Below are 20,744 nucleotides of genomic sequence, written 5' to 3'. Positions count from 1 at the left end.
CTCCTTTAAGAACATGAGAACAGAAGCACATTTAAATGCTTTTTGCTTTTCATTTATGTTTGCATTTTAAAAAATGCATGCCGCCAGTATCTAAATACAGCTCTAGCTAAATCTGTGGCTGAGGATGTTTCTCTATGAGCCGTTTATTTCTCCCGTGTCACTCTGCTGAATGGAGCCCCTTTCACCACTTCTCCTCCAACCTCATTTCTCCTGAAATAACCAGCACTCTTTCAAGCAGTTGCCAATTAATCACAGTACACTTTCTGTCTCCCTGGCTTTTGTGCCATTTCCCTTTCTTCCATCTTACTCAACTTCCACTGGGGTTTCTCAAATCAACACTGAGTGTTATCATGTATGTGCAGCAAATATTGATTCTCGCTGTCCCCTGACTTGGCTGCTCAGCACCAGTGGATTGAAACCAGGCTCCATTTGCAGAAGCCTCCGCTAACTGTGTGCTTCAGCAGCCCACGCTACATCTTGGGACCAGTCTGAAATCTATCCACTAGGTTGTTTAAAAGCACCTTCACAATATTGGATCAACACTGCCTGCTAAAGACGATGCAGGCAGGGTTATTACTTATAATAATCGCTGAGGAGCTCAGGTACACACATGGCTTCAATCATCCTGACCTCACTAGCTGTGAGAATCAACACTGTTTTTTGTAAGCTTTTGCAAGCAGCTCCCACACAGCAACTGATGATCATCAGCCAACTGTTAATTACCTTTCTTTCCTCAGCTTGCTTCTAACTCTCTTGATTAAACACAAAGCCAGAAGTGCGAAGACATTTTGGGCACCTTTCCCACAATGGCCTATGCCTTTCAAACAGCATGTCTTAAAAGAATAACAACAGTGTCAAGTGGTGGCAAAACAGGCAGTTTACTAGTTTACTAGGGTTAGCCCACTAATTAGGGTTGCCAATTCCAGGTTGAGAAATTCCTGGAGATTTGGGGATAGGTCCAAGGGCAAACAGAGTAAAAGTCTATCCTCAAAAGCAGACATTTTCTCGGGGGGAAATGATCTCTCTAGTCTGGAGCTCAGCTGTAATTCTGAGAGATCTCCAGACCCCACCTGGAAATTGGCAACTCTACTATCAGTCTCTGAAACACACGTGAAAACTGAGCTTGCACATTTCCAGCTACTGGAGAGCTAGAGTTGTGTAATGGCTCAAATGCTCAACTAAGACTGGGAGGCCTTCAATTCAAATCCCAGCTCAGACCTGCATCTCACAAGGTGACCTTAGGCCAGCTGTTCTCTCTCAGCCTAAACAACTTAAAGAGAGTGATTATACTGTGTCAGCTAAAGAGTGCTGGAACAGAACCTAGGAGAGTCAGCTTTGAATCCCTACACCACCACGAGAGTATGCTGGATGGCCTTGGGCCAGTAACTTTCTCTTAACCTACCCAGGGTTATTGTAATTTTCACTATGAGCAAGTTGAACAGTTGAACTTACCAGGCTTGATGTTTGTGAAATGCAGTGAGGTAATCACGAGATGTGATATCATCCCTAGGGATTATCCCTAAGTAGGTTAGGCTAAGAAAGAGAAAGTTACTGGTCTAAAGCTCAGTCAATGTCCCAAAGAGAGAAGAAGAATTTTGGATTTATACCTCCCTCCCCTGTTTCTCTTGTAGGGAGACTCAAAGGGGCTTAAAAACACCTTTTCCCACAACAGGCACCTTGTGAGGTATGTGGGACTGAGAGAGTTCTGAGGAACTGTTAACTAGCCCAAGGTCACCCAACAGAAATGTAGGAGTGGGGAAAAATCTGGTTCACCGGATAAGACTCCGCCACTCGTGTGGAAGAGTGGGAAATCAAACTTCAGTGGAGTATAAATGTCATAAAACTGCCCAGTCCATGGGAACTGATTTTGGTCATCTGGAAAGCAAGTGTAATAGTGGGAGAGATCCATGCCCCACCAGCACTGATGTGCCACCTATGCAGATTTATATTTTGACTGCTTTTGCTCTTACACCATTAGCCATTACATGTGTGCATTTAACCAACCAATTATTTCAAAGTTCTCTTCTGCTTATTTGTTGGATGACATTATCAACAGTTCAAAAATTATTGAACTGTTGATAATGTCATCCAACAAATAAGCAGAAGAGTTCATTAGACATGTTTGAAAAGAGATGTGAGCATGGGGTTTAAAATCTAAACAACTAGCATGGTAGGAAACTACTACTCCCAGGGTCCTTTGCAAAACTGTACACACATAGAATCCCTGCTGATTCATTCATATTTGTGACAGCAAACAATTAGCAATCATTAATTAGTGACAGTGAAAGGTAGGATCCCCTTTAAAATTAATTCACTGTCTAATACATTAATGACACATGTAAGTTTGGTTGTAGAGCAAAAGTATGCCGATGCACAACACCATCAGATGGTAACAGAGAATGAGCATGAATGAAAATCAATTGCAGTCAAGTGTATGCATGCTGCACTTGGTGAGAAGCCATCCAGTGAACTCCAACAAATGGTTCAGCAGGATTTCAATAAGATCATGGATAAGTTGGTGGCAAGGCCATGAGTGGTGATTAGGACATGAAAGGGGTGATTAAAACATGAACAAAATTGAAAGGAGTTAGAGCATTCCTAAATCTTCCTCGCAGTGTTGTTGTGAGGATAAAATGGAGAACGGAAGAATGATGTTGTAAGGCACTTTGACAGCTTGTTACGGGGAAATCGCAGCATAAATCAGGATATAAAGGAGGAAAGTCTGGAGTACAAATATAAAAATCCAGGGATTTCTGGAAGAGGTTTCTTTTCCCATGTTCCAGCTAATGGGAAACCGTTCTTATCAATAGTCAAAGCAGAATAAAATTAGAAGGGGAGAGAAGGGAAAGGGAAGAAAATGAGTTGGCAGGAAAGCCATGACAATAAATTTTGCCTGGAAACAGTCTGTGTGATCCAAAGGTTTATCTTTGGGGAGTGCCGTTTCACTCAGACTCCACAACTGATTATGCAATTCTCTGTTGAAGTTGCCAAGTAAATATGACTATTCAGAGCAGTTTCTGACCATTGTTTATGACTCCTTTCTCAGCTCTATTTAAACTCTGGGCAGAACGAGACATTCTATTCAATGAGGAACAGCAGCCATTCTATTTCTCTCAGCCTTCCCTGCCTTGTAATATTTATTATGGTGCAGCATAGTATAATTAAGCTGTGCTTTTCCTTGCCTGTGCCAGCCAATGGGAGAGGGATAAGTTGTTCAGCATGATGATGCCACAGTACCTTGTAGTCAATGTTTCTAGAAACAAAAAGAAAAAGATGTGGAGAGACTCCTGCTTTATCAAGCAAGCCCATCCCCTAAGGTTTCCCATACTTTGCATGGCTCTCTCTCTCTCTCTCTCTCTCTCTCTCTTGCTTGTTCTGTTTCTCCTACTTCATCCTTTGTTGAGAGAACAAAGCAACTTTTAAAATTGAAGATGGTTAAAAATGGCTACTTACATTCCAAACATAAAGCACAAACAAACAAGCACAGGGGTGTAGCGTAATAAAATGGTGCCTGGCCCCCTCCCAGCTGCACCCCATCCCAAACTCCCTACCCAGGGAGTTCAAAGCAGGGCCAGTTGACCACCAGTGAGCAGGACTCAGCCTACCCCCAATCTCTACAGTTGACTGGAGGTGGAGCAAACAGTATAACGCTAGAGGGTCAAGAGCATCTGTGGTCAGTCTGAGCCTGGCTGAGGCAAGACTCAAGCAGGCCCTTGCTGCCCTGAACCTCCATGTGGGGTTGGGGAGGGGGGCCAAGCTGGCTCACCCCACTCCAAACCTCCATGTGGAGATGGGGAGGGCAGGACAAGCCTGGTTGGCTCTGCTGCTGATTTCCACATGGAGATTGGGGGTGAGACAAGCCCTGTTCGCAGGTGCTCACCTGTGCCATGCTTTGAAATCCCTGGAGTTCAGGATGGGGTGCAGGATGATTGTGCCCCTCTGAGCACCCGTTGTTGTTGTTGTTGTTGTTGTTGTTATTTATTCGATTTATTAGACGCCTTACCCCCAAAGGGCTCAGGGCGGTTTACAGGCAACCAAACACAATACATTGCAACTAAAACAATCGAATAATCCCAATTAAAACAATAAAAATAGTAGCAGCAATAACCTTTCCATAATTAATAAATTAGGATGATGACCTCCGGTAAAACCCCGGGTGGGGACTGGCAGATTTTCAGATAAGCCGATGACACATAGGGCAACGGAGAGGGGCAGACTCAACGGCCAGCCTCCCCCAAAGCCCAGGGGAACAGCTCAGTTTTACAGGCCCTGTGGAACTCCCCAAGGTCCCGCAGGGCCCTAACAGCTGGAGGAAGAGCATTCCACCAGGCAGGGGCCAGGGCTGTAAAAGCCCTGGCCCGAGTGGAGGCTAGCCGCATCATAGAGGGACAAAGGACCACCAGTAAATTCACCTCTGCCGAACGGAGAGAGCGACTTGGGACATATGGGAAGTGGCACCCAGGGTTCCAGTCCGCCCATGCTCAGTGGTGGGATTCAGTAGGTTCGCACCACTTCTGCAGAACCGGTTGTTAAAATGGTGCTTGTAAACAACCAGTTGCTAATTTGAATCCCACCACTGCCCATGCTCCCTAGCTACAGTGCTGAACAAGTATATCCGTTCACAATACATGCCAACCTGCCTGTTTCTCCACTTGCTTCCCCTGTATTTTGGTTTTCTTCCTCTTCTGTATCAGAATTTACAATCAATCATGAAATAGTATGTAGTTCTATATCAATTTCATTAGGTTTGCCTCCATTTGATCAATATAACTAGGGCTGAACTTACTTGGTCGTTAGAATTGCTAATGACACTTCCGGTAAAAATTATAAGCAGGCTTTTACTTGCAGTTTCACTGCCCTGGGTTTAGCCTTGAAAAAAAACAAGTTGGTCAGACTGAACCACATTCGTAGCTCTCTGCTAAAAGTAGTTATAACAGTTGGTTCCATGTCTAGAAAAATGCTAAGAAAGAAGAATACAGAAATGGCTACAAGTGAGTCTTTAGATTTGGGAATTGGGGTTAGCTGTTAGCTCTGCATAGCTCTTTAAGAGCTCCTTATCTGACTCTTCAGAAAAGTCAGGCGCTGGATACTTGGTCTGAGAATACTGCCTGTCAGAAAGTGACTCTTGCATATTAGGGTTAATAGAACTTTCACCAAACACTGCAAATGATTTGAGGTAGGAATGTCAATTATAGTTCCATTTTTGACAGGGAAAAAGTCTTAATATTTTTGTCTGTTTATTAAAAGGTGAACTGCCCATATCGTCTCTTTGTTGTTATTATATACATTATCACTTGACCTCCTCCCTTTACCAGTGCCCATTACAAAAGTCTACTGCACCTGGCTGCCCGTAAGGCCACAGCGATGCTTCATCAAAATGCTTTCCTTTTCCTTATCTCAGTTCATGAAATTGTGCCAATTAGCAATGCATGGTGTAAATATCTCTAATTAAAATTCCATAAAACAACAACAATTCAGTTAGGCTGCCAAGAAGCTTCTCTTATCATGTCTTTAACATGCCATATACCACTTGTCAGTGTTTGGTTGGAAGTATCAAAGCGACACTCATATCAGCTAAGAAAGACTAAAACTAATGCTAAAACCAAATAAGAGGTTTTCCCGCTCTCCAGTGATTAAAAAAAATATAACAAATATAAAAGGCACAGAGAAAATGTTGCCTTAAACTTGATACCGGAACAGGAACCCTTCCCCCCGCCCCCTTTTGTTAGAGGGAAGTTATACATATCTTATGTTACAAATCTTTATGTTTACAAAATGATGTGTTCATAAACACTTTGTTTGTAGAAAATGTCATACTCAGAAAATACTAAAGGAAATAAAAATTTAAAAAATCCACTGCAGCATTCCACCATAAATAAATAAACATTCCGACTTCACACTTAGCCTTCTTTGGTAAGTACAATGCAAGTTTTTGAAATCCTGGTTTCATTCAATGTGAACAAAGATGTGGGCAATTAGATACATATTTAGAGCATAACTGTTTCATCTCATTACATTCAAACACTGCCATACCAATGCCAGCAATCACATGCACAGTAGTATTTCAGGAATGTGAATGAATCAGGGGGCAGTCTCAGAATTCTGCTCCACAATCCTCAGCAACATTGCAAAGGATGTTGTGATGCATCTCTTTAAAGCTGACTTACACTTGGAGAATGCATATTTGTTTTCAGAGTCCTCACTTTGTGTCCTGAGTAACAGTCAGATGTGAGTTATCAGTTGCTGTAGATGGTGAGACTCCCTCGCTCAATAAGTACACCACAACGACAGGCTGGAAAGGAATGGGCCGCAGCCCGTTTATTAAACAACAAACATATAAACAAGAACTATTTACATCAGAGCTGGGCGGCAAACGGGTCGCACATCACTTCCCAATGAATGGGAAACTGGCGGGAAGGGAAGCCCAGAGATCATACTCCTAAATGCTTCCACACTTCCCGCTCCTGCTGAGGAGACGGGCACCGGCTGAGCTGAATTTTGCCACCCCTGCCCGTCTTCCTCCAGTGCTTGCTGGGGTGTCGGGCACCGACTGAGCTTTCCATGGCCGCCTAACGGCCCAACCCAACCCCACTCCCTGGGGTGTCGGGCAGCGGCCCGGCCTGCCGGCCTGCCAGCCTGCCCGCCCCACCCCCCGGCCCTCATAGGGCGCAAGCCTGGGAGCCCCAGCCGGAAGGCTCGTTCTCTCCCCAGATTAATGCTGACACCGTTGTACCAAACCCGCCAGGACGCTGCGACAGTAAGGGACTCCAAAAAATCCCGCCAACCCTAAATTACAGGAGGGTGGGTGGGCCACGCCTTTTCTTGCTGGTTCTCGCCGCCCGGGAAGGGCGCTGACCGGGAAAGGCGCTCTAGATATACCTTCCAGAGCTCCCTCCCGCCTTTTTCGGTTGGGAGCCAATCATTGCACCCGGTTCTGCAGCTTGCCGCCAGGCACATGCATGCCCCTTATCTTGCTGCTGTTAGCGTTCACCACGGCAGCAATGGCTGCCCCTGGTTATTCCAGGTGCATCTTATTTGCTGTAGATGAGTGAGGACTCCCTGCGGCTCAATGCAAGTACACCACAACGACAGGCTGGAAAGGAATCGGGCCGCGAGCCCGTTTATTAAACAACAAACATATAAACAAGAACGCTATTTACATCAGAGCTGGGCGGCAAACGGGTCGCATTAATCACATCCCAAATGAATGGGAAACTGGCGGAAGGGAAGCCCAGAAATCATGCTTCTAAACGGCTTCCACACTTCCCGCCTCTGCTGAGGAGGCGGGCACCGGCTGAGCCCCAAGGCTCACTCTGCAGCCCGTCTTCCTCCACGTGCTTGCTGGGGTGTCTGGGCACCCGGCTTAAGCCCATGGCCGCCTAATGGACCCAACCCAACCCCACTCCCTGGAATTAGTCGGGCAGCTGCCCGGCCTGCTGGTAACCTGCCAGCCTGCCCACTCCCACCCCGGCCCTCATAGGGCAGAACAAGCCTGGAGCTCCCAGCCGAGAAGGCCTCGCTTCTCTCCCAGATGTGCAACACCGTTGCAAACCCAGCCACGAGCTGCCCACCCTTGCAGCCTTCACCGCTTCAAGCTCCCTCAAGCCTGAGCCTGTCTCTATCTTAATCCACCGACGGAAGGGTAAACTGAACTGGACTGAAGCCACAAGTCCATGCCCCATTTAGGCGATAACAGCGGCGGACGCCATCCGGCTGAAAAAAAAGGTCCATGACGATCCCCGGTGATTTCGGAGTGTTCCGCCACCGCCTTCCCCCCGAGGGAAAGCACCACCTTGGCGGCCGCCTTATTGACTTTTCTGCAGGCCCTGTCCACTGCAGAGGGGATTCAACGCTCCACTCCAATGGGCCCGCTGCACCATCTCGGACTCAAACCTAAGGGTCATATTAGGCCGGTGCCTGGCAAAGCTCCTGAGCGTGCGGGCGGCCACCGCGAAAACGCAGGTCAAGGCCCGACCCTGGCAGGGAGATCTTCCTCCCCAAGGTGGATGACCAGGAGGTCCGGTGTAGCCAGCTGAAAAATGTATTCAATGACCTTGGGCTCTAGCTCATGCCAAAGCATGTGCCCCCCTGCCCCATCCAGGAAATTCTTACGTGCAGCCTTGAGTCCGGAGATGCCGGCCCCATCTGGAATTGCAGGCGTAGTCCCCGACTCTGTTGGTGACAAGGCTGTGCCCCACGACCACACACCTGCCGACATAGACAGTCTGCGGCGTCCCTGGAGGAGGCACCTGAGTGAGGGAAATCAACAAGTCGTGGGTGTGGGCGAATGTAAGCCCGAGAAGGCCCCGACCGCCACCTGCCCAAATTGCGGATATCCTCCGGGGCCCTGCCTTCTGCTGTCAAGGCCGTGGCTGCCCCCCTATTCCTGGAAACGAGTGCAGGCCGAACTCCTCGCTGGCCGGGTAGCCCGGCTTCGAGCCAAGCATGCCCTGAACACTGCCAGCATTTGGAACCTGGTGAGAGGGGGGACCCATCCTCATGCCTGCACCAAGAGCATGCCACTCCACTCCGGGAGGCCTGTGCCAGAGCCACTCAATAAGGGGAGGGGGACAGGTGATGTCGCAGCCGGTAGGGCTGGCATGAAGTGACCCAAGCCCCGCGCTGCCCTCTTGGTCGGTTTTTGAATAGGGGCAGCCAAGCGTGGAGCCATGTCCCCGTGACAGGGCGAGGTGTTGCTGCAGCAGCCCGGTGCTGGAAGGTCGATCCCTGGAAGGGGCGACCAGTTCCCCAGGCCTGACAGCCAGGAGGTGTGCCAGGAGGAAGGCGGCGACGAAAAGCAAGCGCTCATAGCGCGAAGCGCACACCTGCCTTAAAACGCAAGTGACAGACCACAACACTTCCTTGGTGACTGGTAGCCTGAGGTCCCTCTGTCTGGTGCCCACCCGCCGCCCACCCAGCCACTAGGTGGCGGACTACAAACGCCTTGGTGACGTCAGGAAAACCGGAAACCTTGCAGTAGAAAGCGATGCCCGCCAGGTGCACCCCCATGGTGCGCGGGTGCATCCCCTGCCCATGGAGCCGGACCAAATACTCAAGGAGGAGGAGGCCAGTGTCCACCCCACCGCAGGCCGAGCGCCCGGAGGGCGCGGCGAGAAGCTCAGGAAGTCAGCACGGCTCTGTGGTATTACCTGCACGCGGCCGGTGCCAACGGGTTCCAAAAACACCTGTGATGGCGTCTCGTTGCCAGGAGGCTCCAGAGGGACGCCGGCACTGTCGCGAGGAGCAGCTCCGCCCGAGGAGCCAGGCGAAGGAAACGATCCACCTGCTGGCGAGATGAGGCATCAGCAATCTCATTCTGCAAACCTGGAACAAAAGCCGCTTTGAATGAGCTGTTAGGAGTGAGGCAGGTGAGAACTAAATTGCCGAACCAGGCGCATGACCCGTGCCCGATTTGCTCGACTGTCCGTTTACCACACGCACCACTGCCTGGTGTCGCACCAGAAAAGCACCCGTTTGTTAAGCCAGAGGTTGTGCCAAATGTGCACCGCCACCAGGATGGGAAACAGCTCCAGAAAAGTGAGATCCCTGGTGATGCCCTGCGTGTGCCACTCTGGGGGCCAAAGGCCCTGCGCCCACAGAGCCGGGAAGGCACACAGAAACCAAAAGCCCCAGAGGCCTCAGAGTGCACCTGCAACTCCAGGCCAGGTTCCAAAGCTGATTGCCACAGAGAGATGCCGTTCCAGGGGTTTGGGACAGAGGACAACCAGACCTGTAGGTCTTCTTTCATGCCCGGGGAGACCCTGATGCTTGTTGATGGTCAGGGGACTTGCAGCCCGACAAGGACCTCGCCAGCGAGGAACTGAGAAAGCCCTACCCGGGAACCCACCACCCTGCAAGCGAGGTGCCAAGGGTGGCCGAGTAAGGACTGGACAAGAGCACCCTGCGTACCGGAGGAGGAGAGCGGACTGGAGGCAGGGCCAGGGCTGTAAGCTTGTCAGCCCGAGGTGGCGAAGCGATGCCTAGGGCCGTGTCCAGGTGAATGCCCAGGTGGCGCAGGGGCAGTAGCGGGCCCCTCTGTCTTGTTGGGAGCCAAAGGGGACCCCCAGCACGGCGTGACAGGACCTGGGAAAGCCTGAAGGGCCAGCTCACACTCCCGGGTGCCCTGCCTGCCGATAAACAAGAAATCATCAAGGTAATGGGTCACCAAACGGGAGGGCACCCGCTGCCTGAAAGCCCATTCAAGGAAAGTGCTGAAGAGAGTCTCAAAGGCGGCACAGGCAAAGGAGCAGCCTATGGGAGATGGCCTTGTCCACACATACCGGAAGAATTGCCTTGGAAGTGGATGCCCAGCAGCTCGAAGTCCACGAGGGAAATGGGCAGGAGGCTGAGAGGCCGGACTGAATGTCACACTTTGCTAGGGATGCCCCCGGACCATACTGCCTGATGCAGAGGATGGCTTTGTCCAGGGTGAAACCGGACCCGAACAAACCTCTGGGTCAATGAGAAATGATTCGCGGAATGCGCCCCGGGGGTGGGAGAGGTGTTAGATTAAGCGAAACTCCCCCGGGGCTTTCTCTTAGACCACGGCGCCGGTTGGGGAGACCCTGAGGTTGGGGGAGAGGAGGGAGGTGACTGAAAGAGGCCAGCAATGCGGCCAGCCTGGATTTCCTTGTTGAGCTTATCAGCCACCACTCCAGGGAGATGGCGGACAGATTTTGGGTTGCTGGCAGTAAGCCCTCGCCAGGCCTTGGTATGGGATCACGGAAGCCAGAAGAGAACCACCATCCCCCAGCAGGCCGCGCCCAGCCCCCCTGTCTGGATAACGCTGCAGCCACTCCAAAAGCACCCCCACTTGAGCGGGTGTAGGAGCCAGAGACTGCAGCTGGCCGAGCATCTCCCAGTGTTTTGCGCGGTAGGGAGCACTGCCCTGGCCACCGGCATCTTTATTACCGGAGGGCCCGGCGCCGGGTGACGAAGACTGCCGAAAGGGAGGGCGTCCGCCCGGCCAGGGACAGCTGATCCTGCTGTGGCTGCGGGAACAAAAGGAACAAGAGTGCTCAAATCTACATTTTGGCCGCTGGCAAACAGCTTTGTTGAATTCCCAACACAACCCGCCCAGCCCCCCACCCGCCCGAGGTAGGAAATCTGCGAGGTTTTGTAAGAACAGGAGGATCGCCCGCCCCCCCTCCCATGGCCGGGCTGGACCCGCGACCATCCAGGTTTGGTAGGTGGATGAGGTCCCCTTGGAAAAGGCACTTGTCGCGAGGCGTTCTTGCCCCGGATGGCCTCATAAATGGCGATAGCCGCCGTTTAATAGCCAGCGCCCGAGCCCGCAGCACATGAGCCATGTAGCAGGCTGCCAGGTGCCGAGCCGCCAGGGGAATCACGCTGCCCCGATGAGGGCCAGGGAGTCGGTGAAACCCTGCAGCCAGGTTGTTAAAATTCGGCTACGGCTGCTGCTGCGGGTCCTTCCGTTTTTTGTGTGCCTTCCACCCGATAAACCCCACTCCCCCTCCGCCCGCTGGAACTTAAAGATGTCCCGCGTAATACCCATCCAGCGCCGGCTCCCGGAGCTTCCCGCAGGTGGGACCCGGTGAGTTGCAGCGGTGCGTCTTGAGCTGGCGGGCCAGGGGATGGCGCTTTACCGCCCCCGAAGCGCCTGGCGGCTTTGCAAGCCACGGTGGGAGAGCAGGCACTCTCTCCCCCCGCACCGCGTCCCCAGTAGCCTGCGGCGACATCATCCTCCAGTGGAGCTCACCCGGCGGCGAAGAGCTGGGGGATACCACCGGCCTGGAGGAACGCGAACGCCCTGGCGGCCAGCTTCCTCACCTCCCTGCCACCAGCGCCCCGAGGGGGCGGCGGGCGCATCCACCGATGTGGCCAGCGCTAACCGATGGCCAAAGGTGCAGCTCCTCCGTTGCTCCGCTCGAGGCCCCCGCCCGTGCCGCACCGACACGCCGCGCCCGGCAGCGGTCAGGCTCAGGGCCCCCGACCCCCGAGGTGGAGCTGACTTCATCCAGCCATCCGCCGAGGACTTGTGAAATCTGTGGGGTGTCCATGGAGTTGCCGGACCAAAGGCAGGATCCGGTGCCTATATGGCCCGACATGTTGGACGGCGGGGAAGATGCCGGGCCGGCACCCCAGGACCGCGAGGGGAGGGCCCCTCCTGAGGGAGACTGTCCCCCCATACCGACCGGCGATACCCTGCCGATGGGAGACAAGCCCGAGCCCGCTGACGCCCTCGCGGCTGGCACCGGAACAGCACAACAACCGGACCGTGCGTCCGGCGTCCCCGGGTGAGTCTGAGCCCGGTTACCCTATTCAGCCAGAGCACGCGCTCTGCCCGATGTACCGCTTACGCGCCTCTGCAACAGGCTCCACTCTTGGCCGCTTTTCGACCCCATGGTGGCTAAGACCGGCCCAGAAGAGGTGAAAAGAAAGAAATTTGAAGCGAGAGAAGCGAGGAGGGCCAGAGGAAGAAGGAAAATCAGCTAAGAAAGGAAAGGAAAGAAAAGGCCAGTCTCCTTCCAGGCCTTACGCGAGACGCCAAACACACGACCATGCCTTGCTGGTTCTTGCACGCCCGGGAAGTAGCGGACCGGGGAAGGCGTCTAGATATACCCAGGCTCCTCCCGCCTTTTTCGGTGGGAGCCAATCATTGCACCCAGTTCTGCAGCTTGCCGCCAGGCCATGCATGCCCCTTATCTTGCTGTGTTGCTCACCACGGCAGCAATGGCTGCCCCTGGTTATTCAGGTGCATCTTATTTCTCTTCAACTCTTGTGCATGAGGTACCTGATTCAGATCAAGACCTAGATGTGCATGAAGAAGGGACTTCAGCTCCATTTCCAGCACCATTTTCCTGAACCGGAGTGCTTAACTGCTGAGAGTTGACATACCTGAAGCACTTTTTGAAAGGCACCCCAAGCAAGATATGTTTGTTTGCTAGGAGCAGGATTGACTCTGAGATTTTGAAGAGCCTCAGGCAAGGCACCTACGATGGGGTTCTCCTTGATCTTGGAAGAGGTAGGAATTTGCCGGGGGTTGGACTTGATGGCCCTTGGGGTCTCTTCCAACCCTATGATTCTATGATTAAATAGATAGTTTTCCTCTAAGCTGCTTGAGCATTTCATGTAGAAACAGAATGTCTGCAACATGCTGGGGAAGAGTGCTATTCTTGGAGCTTGGCCAAATGCCCCAACTCTACCACTATCAGAAGCTGGCCCTAGCTTGGAGGGCAGTATTTCTAGCAGAGTTGTCTTTTTTTGCTTAATACTTTTAAAAAGCCCATACAGTCATTGATATTAATAAAACTGTCCTTATAAAATGTCTTCTTCTACACCATTGTAGCAATATGTTCAATTTTCCTGCTGTTACTATGAATTCTGGTGCCTTCGGGATATTATGAATAATTCCCTTGTATTTTAAAAAAATATCTGCCAAGCAAAGCTGTCCTTCCTTTGTTGGGACTTTGTCCCATTCTTGCTGTGCTCAGTTGCAAATCTTTCACTAGCTTTCATGGCATACAATCACACAGCATAGTACATTTCATTCTGCAAAAGAAGCACACAATCCGTTTTCCCCTCTGAGCAGATGTTTTTCCTCTTTATCAGATGTTGCCTCATGTTTAAGTGCAGAGTCTGAATGAAAGAGAAGCACAGCCAGAAACAGAAGAACACGGTAATATTCACCTTTAGCCAGAGCTTTACAGTTTTAAACATTAATTTTGTTTTATCATTTAAGTACGTATAATAGACACTATATTTTTTTCAGCCATGCTACACACCTTTCTGAAATTTAAATACTGACAAACTGAAATTTAGTCAAATGCTTATCAATATATTTAATTCTCAATATGGCCAAATCTGTGGATACTTAAATCCAGAGACTGGAACCATGAACAGACAAGGTTGATCCATCTACAAATCCTAGAAAAACCTCAGGTTTTCAGAAATATATGAAAAAAAAATTAAGGTTAAACCTTCCAAAATAATAGAAGCAGTAACTGTAGCTTTAAAAAACAAGTGCTCTCAGTTGTTGTTCCTAAGCAACTGCAATAGTATTCCCAGACACCAAGCCTTGGTTTCTGTTGGTAGAAGTTGGGGAGATGGCAGAGATCTTTCCGGGGCCGGGGGGCGGGGGGGGTTGCCTTTGAGGACTCATCAGGACAGGTTTGGCAGAATCACCATTTACTTGACAACACAAAATTTGTGTGATTCAAGCAGGCCCACTGCCCTTTATTGTTCAACAACAGCTCCCCCCACACACACACACAAACACACAATAGTCAGTGCAGTGCAATGGTTAGAGTTTCAGATTATTATCTTGGAAAATCAAGGTTTTAACACCTCACTGCTGTGGAAGCTTACTGGGAGACTTTGGGCCAAGCACATACAGGAAGAGAATATTGTCAGCTGCTTTGCTCCCCCATTGTAGAAATAAATGGGATGTAATAAATAAATAAATAGAGCTGTAAATGGGAGGCATATTTTAAGCAACTTGGTGGGTGGGTGGGTGGGTGGGCAGGAGAGAAGGAAGCAGGGAAAGGTGAAGATATAGGGAGAGTTGTGAAGGGAAAGTCTATTATTGCCTCAGATGGGGCTTTGGAGAAGCAACAAAGAAACAGGGAAAACTACCAGGAGATTAGTTAGGTACCGGTAGTTAGCCTTTGACCAGTGAAGGAAAAGGACTCAGATATCTATAGTATAGATATGTAGGGCCCAAGGGTTGCTAAAGAGGAAGGAATAAAATGGGCATCCTGTGTCACCTTAAGAAAGTAGTAGGTTAGGAACTTGTGAGAGGACTAATGGAAATATCTCATGATACATGCTAAACTTCACTGGGATTTCTTGAGTTTCAGGAGGAGTTTCCAAAAAATCAATATCTGGCAAAAAATAGCCTGCTCATTCAGTAAAACTTGGGTGTGAATTGTAAGTATTTTAAACTGGATTTTTGCTGTTCCTTGCTGCACTATCCAATAATTTATTGCGTTCCTTGTCTTATCCACCAAATCACTAAGTACAGATCCCCTCTAAAAAAAGAGATGATCAACTTTTTCATGTTGTGAAAAGAAAGTATTGGTGTGAATCACACCAGGAGAAGAGTAGGGTAGACATAGTACAAATCACCTCAGGTTTTTCTGCATATCTTACTTTCATCACTTCTGTGCCTGTACCACATCAAGGTTTATTCCCCCTTTTCTGTGAATGATTTCCTCTTTCTAATGATTGCTTCAATATTTCATTGCTATATCTCTGGCATATTTCTCTGCACTTTTAAAGTGCTTGGAAATAAGGTGGTAATACAGCAATGAAATATTGAAACAACCACTAGAGGGAGCAAAACAAGTGTGAAAAAGAAAAAAGGATGCAATATAGGCACACAAGTGAAGCATTAATATGTGCAGAAAAGCCCCCAGGTTCTCATTTTGCCTCTCCAGGCTTCCTCTATAATAGGAGCACATAATCCAAAACATTTATTTGTGAACCTTGACTTACTGATCACTCACTACCCATGCCATAGCCAAAATCAATTTAGTCACTGCTACTAGAGGTGTAATACAAGGTGACCAGACGTCCCGCTTTTGGCGGGACAGTCCCGCTTTTGAGCAAATTTGTCCCGCGTCCCGTGGGGTTGTTTAATTCTCCTGATTTTTGGAAGGCTGCCGCACTGCCTTCTGGGGCGCTCCCCTTTTCCCTTCCTGGGGAGCGCCCCAAAAGGCAGTGCGCTCCTGCGGCCGCATGCGCGTATCCCATGTTTAAAACATGAAAATCTGGTCACCTTAGTGTAATAGGGTGGGTGGGAAGCTGAGAAACCACCTGGCTATTACAGGGGAAAGTCAGGTTCCCACTCCTGCAAGTCTTTTCAGGTTCTTCATCATGCAAGTGGTCCTGGCCCAGCCGAGTGATTGGCACTGTGACTTGATCAGAGTTTTCATGGGGAGAGACTGCTAGGGAAATGGAATGAGAGTAAGCAGAAGACGGGAGGCAGATAAAAGTAGGCTGTCTGGTGGGTGAGAAGGAAGTAAAAAATAGGAGAGTCTATTGGGGTTTTCAGAAAAATAAAATACAGGAAGTGGGGGGGAAATGAGATCTCCTTGCCAATCCCCTACTTGTTAATTATATTAGACTGATTATATTATTTTAAAGCACTTTATAATGATAGTCAGAGGTAGTTTCCAGATTTCTTATTCTTGAATATTCCAGTTTCATTGGTGACAATTTCAAGAAAAAGAGACAAAATTTGTAGTTATCAGACCATTTGCTCTGGAATCATCAAAAAGATGCTTACCTATGCACTGTCTCTTCAGCCAACAAAGAACTTGAAACAGCATGAAATAATTTGGCTATATCAACATACTAGTCCATAGTGCAAAGACTTCAAGTAAATGGAGTCGGAGGCAATACTACTGGGATAGGTCATTTCCATAAGGGAGGATAGTGGTAACACATACTGTATGCATAGTGCAATCCTATTCATAGTTACTCCTTTCTAACTCCATTGAAGTCAATGGACTTGGATGAGTTAGATTTGCTTAGAATGGCAAGATCAGATCCCACCTTTCTTCCATCATAAAACTCCAAGCAGTTTACATAAGAATCCCTGGAGCTTTCCCATTTAGGCACTCACCAGGCCAACCTGTTTAGCTTCAGCAAGGTTGCTGCATCATGTCCCTTTTGACCATGTCTTGGGTCCAGGGGATGATAGGCCAAGGAACATACTCATCCATTCAGCAATACATATTGTATTGTCACACTTATTTCCAGAACCCGCGTGCATCAATATCTTCATTTAAATTTAATTTTGAACTCCTCCATACATATTTTCAAGATGTGCCTAATTGTATTATTCTTTCTATACAGACTGTTTTTGGCAAAACAGCTAAGCACGGAGCATAGATCTTTAAACAGCTATGCCAAACAGTTTCACCAACAAAGTAACTTTTGTGCTTAAGTTTATGCATGCATATCACTGCTTTGTTGGAACTGTGCCCTGGTCGTCAAAGTTCACTAGACGTTTAAATGAGCATTGTGTTCTGGGACATCACAACCTCCTTTTGACAGGTCATGATATAAAACATTTTACTGCATTTCTTACAAATAAACAATACCAGCAAGGAACTTGGTTATATTATGTGCTCAGAGTTCCCATCTCTCTCAGCTTGGCCTCCAAAGCATTCCCAACTCCCAGAAAAACACTAATTTATCTGACTGAGATTTAACCATCCTGTTGCTGATGCTGTGCAATCTGAAATTAGCACTAGCATTAAGCCAATACTACAGGCATTAAGCTAGTTGGCATCTGATGAGAAATGTTGTACAGAAGAATCTTCTGTTGCCAGGCTACACAATCTGGCTTGGAATGTGGAAGGGAAGAAAGAAAAAGGAAGCTAAAGATAGAGTCGCATGGTCCATCATACTATACTACCCTACATTACACTACATGGTACTTTCTTCCCCCGCCCCTCCCCAAAATGCCCAGACAGGTTTGGCATGAATTCAGATCATGGGGTAATATTCAGAAAATAGGCTTTAAGGCATGCCAAGTTTATGGTAGGACAAGTTTACAAATGATTGTGCCTTGGAGCAGTTGTTCATGGAGCCAGCAGAAAAGGAGGCAGCGCTGTTGCACTGATTGAAAGCAGTGGTCACAGTGGCTATTAATATCAACATTGATGTGAAATGAAGGTTCCCACCAAAGTCCAACACCGCCTCATCTCAGGGTGGTAGCACAAGTAACAGGACGATGCCAGAGATTATTATCCATCTGCCACATTCCCTCTGCAAGTTCCAGGCACAAACTTTTCCCTTATTCTGGCAATCCTTTTGGATAACAAATGTAGTTTGAAAAACCCTTAGTCTAGTGACTGAATATTAGTATAGTAAGTTGCCAATAATATGGAGAAAAAATATCCTGTTTCTGTAACAGAGTTTCAATGAGATAATTTATCAAATGATGTTATTTACCTCAATGTCATGAAAAGCTTCAGCTGCCCATTTCCAAAAGCAAGCTGCTCTTAAAGGGGCAGGAATTTTTTTCCCCTAGGATGTTCACAATTCTATGTAAAACCAGTTATCACCTTTAGGGAACCCTGGGGTTTGTATTTTGTTGTGGGTGGATGGGGGTGGGGGTGAGAGAAAGAGAGAGAGAGAGAGAGAGAGAGAAAGAGAGAGAGAATCAAATCCTTATGTGGAAAACAGTATAACAACATCTTACCTCAAGGTTATTCTGGGAATGAAAAATCAAGAATGATAAACAGTAATATAAGTAGCATGATCACCTCTTTTTTTTCTTCCTACCTCAGAGAGTTTGCAGAAAAGGGGGAAGGATGTTCCCTAATCTGCTTTGGAAGCTTGCTTACCTTTGGTCAGTCACAGTCTCCACCTGATCTACCTCACATGGTTACTATGAGGATAAAATGAGAGAGGAGATTGATGTAAGCTGCTTTGAGTCCCCATTAAATAGAAAGGTAAGACGTTAGTTAGTCAGATCCTCCCATGCTAAGTAGCAAATCGGGCAACAAGTGCTCTCCAGCATTACTGAAGTAAATATTACGCTTGACAATTCAGTAAAAGCCAAATCAGCAACAACAACAAAAACCCTTTAAAAGCCTGATTTAGCTTTTTCGGGTTTGATTTGGCCCCAAATACAAAAAACAGACAAAACCCCCTGAGCTGAATACTTTAAAAACCCAATAACTGGAACTGCTATTCAGGTTATCATGTTTCATCTATTTAAAGTTTAAAGGGACTCTTCCACAGCAACTAGCCACTTGGAATCCCTTTAAATCGGTTTGATTTTTTTTCCAAAGCTGAGAATTTTCACCCTTCCACTTTACTTACCTCAGCTGCGTGTCTCTTATGGGCTTTCTAGTGGGGGGGGGGGGGGCTGCTTAAAGCCTACCCCTACTGTGTTGCTGAAGCAGGGCCCCCTACCTGTAGTCTTCTTCTTCCTTCCCAGGTCTCAGCATGTCCTATGTGAGGGTTTCCAGAGCAACAAATGTAGAGCACCCTGGAGATTCTCTCCCAGCCAATGGCTGACATGAGTTTCTGCAGGGAGATAGATCTTTGCAGAGTTTTTGTACCTTTGGAGGGGGTGGTGAAAGGGAGAAGTAAGCTACCAGTGGTTAATGGGGGCTCATCAGGATATCTACAAACACTGCTGTTTGGATAATCAGGGAAGGTTTTATTCCCTGGGATATGCACCACCTACAGGTAGAAAACTACAATCCCCCAAAAGTCTCCAAAGGCTCAAACGGAGTCGATTTTTTTCCCTTCTGATTCAGGTTTCCAAACCTGTTTTTCAGGTTTTTCGATAATTTTACAGTCAGAAAAAACTGAACCTGAATTTTACCATTTTTTTCCGATATGCTCAAACTTAGTAAATATATAAATTAATGTAGCTGTATACAAAAGAACATAAACAATACACTTTAGGCATTCAACGGTGTTATCCTAAGCAGAGTTACATCCAAGATCACTGACTTCAGTGGACTTACTACTCTGCTTAGGATGGAACTGAGGATCCAATTCTGCAATGAGCTCATTGTTATTGTGCCGTCAAGTTGCAATTGATTCATCACAACCCCAGCAGGAGGCTTGCAAGGCAAGTGGTTAAGCAGAGGTGGTTTGTCACAACCTTCCTCTGCAGATAGTCTCCCATCCAAGTACCAACTCTCCTTAACTTTTGAGATCTGACAAGACTGGACTATACCGTGCCACTTTCCCTTCAGAATATGTGTTTAGTTTCATTTAATAGCTTTAGGACATTTATGACATTGAAGTCAACTGGCCACTAAGAGGTTTTGACATCATAATGAGACCATGATCAGTATTTTTTTAACAGAAAGCACCGCCCGGAGCCCCTCGGGGATAGTAGGGCAGTATAAAAATCGAAATCATACATACATACATACATACATACATACATACATACATACATACATACATACATACATACATACATACATAAATGTTTGATAGCATTGACTATTCTAGTGTAATAGCAAAAGGAGTATGAAAACATGAACTAAGTCTTTCTATTAATATTTTTCTGTCAAGATTGTAGGATGAAAGTGTTTTTTAGACTACAGCTTCTCTTTTTATCAAAGGGGGAGAAAAGCACATTTGCTTGCTTTTTGTTTGTGCTTTTTAAAAAATTTCTTAGCTTGGAAAGATTATTGTTCTACATTAATATCTCCAAATGTCATAGAGTGGAGGAAAGGCTACCAATTCTGAAGAATGAGACACTGCATTTACCCAGGTAATGTTATTCAGTTATTGGACTAATTTTGAGAACATCCACAATAGTTAATGCTGCAGTGGTATCCTAGTGTAATGGACATGTGTCAAGTGAAAGATGCCCATTTTAATTGTTCTGAATGGAAAATATATATGGAATAAGCCAATATTCAACTACTGTGCTAGAAACCCAATGAGCCTCTGTGTTTGATTCCTTGGTGCAACAGTTGTTGAAAGACCCACCAATATTCATCAAGCACTCATTGTGTTGGAATCCATACCTTGTGCTGCAGATGAGCAGGTTTTTGCTACTTTCTTGAAAGTCCTATTATTGGAATGAAAAGGGAAGGAGGAAATGGGGTATAGTGATCTCCCCACCCTTTTATGCAGGTTAATAGTGTTGTCCCACCTGAAAGTACACTGCTGATCACTTGTAACAGTACTATCCTTGGACACCCCTAGCCCTGGACTGGAACCAATGTTAATCATATCCCGCCCCCGCCCTGCTCTGCCCCCCAAAAGAGCCTGTGGAAGTCTTCTGCCTA

This window comes from Sphaerodactylus townsendi, linkage group LG04 (genome assembly GCF_021028975.2).
Source record: "Sphaerodactylus townsendi isolate TG3544 linkage group LG04, MPM_Stown_v2.3, whole genome shotgun sequence".
Lineage (NCBI taxonomy): Eukaryota > Metazoa > Chordata > Lepidosauria > Squamata > Sphaerodactylidae > Sphaerodactylus > Sphaerodactylus townsendi.
This window is presented reverse-complemented; position numbering follows the sequence as displayed.